Raw genomic sequence first — 2,256 nt, forward strand, 5'->3', positions numbered from 1 at the left:
TTAGATTATCGAGGAGCTAGCCCATGGCTCTGCGACCTTTCCAGATCTATTGTGATGCTCCTTGGTTGTTAGAGATCATTGTCTAGCTTGATCCCTTTGATGAGATTCCATAGCCTTGACAATGACCCCTTCATACAGCTGGCAGCCTCTTGTTTTTCTTTCCCGCATCTTGCGTGTCTCAGCTTTGCTATCGCTTCGCAGTCACAGAGCACATGCAGTGCAGCTTGACAGAAGCTGCATTGGATTCCTTCTATTAGGCCCATGTTGTTCATATGTTTCCTGAGTCGGATATGCCCCGTTAGTAGACCCACCACTACCCTTATAACCTAACCCAACCTAGAACATCGGCTCCTCATTGCTCTTGTGACTCTCATGTCTGGGTACCCACGCAGTGACCCTTTATTGCTGTGACATAATTTGTGACCTTCTGTCTGTTTATTTCCCCTATACAATGTTCGATAGCCGATAGCCTATATTCCGAGGCTGAGTGCGATTCTCGTCTTTGCTTTGCCTCCGTATGTACCGGCTCCCACTCTTTTTTGGGTCTTTGAGCCATCTGTGACCAAGTTTCTTCCGCTTTTACCGGTGGGCCATTTTGCTAGTCCTCTCTACTTGGTATGATGATTTTGAAACATCTTTTTGAAAGTTGTCCTACGGAACTGTATTATCCACGGGTATTTCTAGTATTGAATCTGCCTTCAGTTCATTGTACAGTTTCAAGTATTCTGCACCGTGTGACTGGCTGATTCGGGTTTGTCCCTGCATTAACCTGTGTGTCACCAGTCGAGCTTCTCTTTGTATGTAGATGTGCAATGGTGTAAGTAAGACCTCGTGTGCTACAGTTGGAGTCATTCTTATGGCTCCCGAGACACTTAGGCATGCTCCATGATTATATTGCAGTACCTAAAACATTTCTTGGAAATTATTTTTAAGAGGCAAAAACGTGATTAACTGAATAAATCTTTGCACGATTATGGTCGGCACTGCCGTGGGATAGATACACCGTAAGCAATTCTGAGCGCATAGGTAACGGTGTGACTCAGCTGCAATAACAAAAGCAAATAACATGATCTTTATTTCCATGAATTTCTGATATGTATTAAATTGGAGGACCGCGATAACGTACCAATTGTAGGACAATGTGGGTGTTAAATTATATAACTTTAAATTAAACAGGAAGAAATCAGCTGATTAGTAATAATTTATTATAACCTCGTTATCGATACATGTTGGAAAGAGGAAACTCTTTGATGAAACCATACATATTGTAGGACAAATATTTTTTCGAATAATCTAGATAATTATCTTGATATTTAACAAATGAAAACCCAGTTACTTGAAAATGAATTTTTGAGAATCGTCAAATCACCATAAAATATCCCTGCTACCTCTGTTGGTTACCACAATCAAGAACTTTCGTAGAGAAAATTGATAGGCGTCTCTACTCACGAAAAATGAACTCGATAGTAATGAATAGTAAAAGTGGTCCCTGGATCCTGGACTATTATGGAACATTTGCGGTTTCGTAAACTATGTAATGACAATCTCATATTGAAGTGTTACTCAAAGGATAAAACAAGAAGAATGTTTTGTAAACAGCAGAAATATATATCTAGATTATTTGTGTAATTTTCAAAAAACTACCCAAAAATAATATTGATTGGAGTCAAGCAAAAAGTGCTGTTGACCATTTCATTCTGAATTTACTTTCAGATAGTAACTTTTATGATGTAGTTGTTGTGAAAGAAAACATTAATGTGGTATTTATTTACAATGTATAAAAACTCAAAAGTCGTCTCCACAATATATTATCAGTTTCAGATGTTAAAACGGTAAAACCATCAATCAGTACATGTTTCGAACCTATATAGGTTTATCATCAGTTAATTATTTAAAAATTCTACAATATAAGAAGAACATAATTAGGTACATGGAAAATAACATTTTTATTAAAGAAAAAAGGAAATTATCTCATGTTACATTCCGAGACATTCTGTGACATATGACATTTTCTGCACCTAACCTATCTTCCTCTATATAAATAAATAACAAAACAACTGTTGTTTATGTGGCTTGTGGAGGTGGTATTGAACTGTAATTTATATTTTGCCTCAATTGTTGATTTATAACAATAATTTTCCTTTTTTAAAATAGAATATGTAGGTACGTATAAATTATTTCAACTTGATATAGGCGCTGTTGCCAATATGTGAATTAGAAACAAATCCCGTTAAAAAATTGAAACACAACATTTGA

This window comes from Leptinotarsa decemlineata, unplaced genomic scaffold, assembly GCF_025532065.1.
Source record: "Leptinotarsa decemlineata unplaced genomic scaffold, Ldec_3_MD MMD2_tig00000199_RagTag_RagTag, whole genome shotgun sequence".
Taxonomy (NCBI): domain Eukaryota; kingdom Metazoa; phylum Arthropoda; class Insecta; order Coleoptera; family Chrysomelidae; genus Leptinotarsa; species Leptinotarsa decemlineata.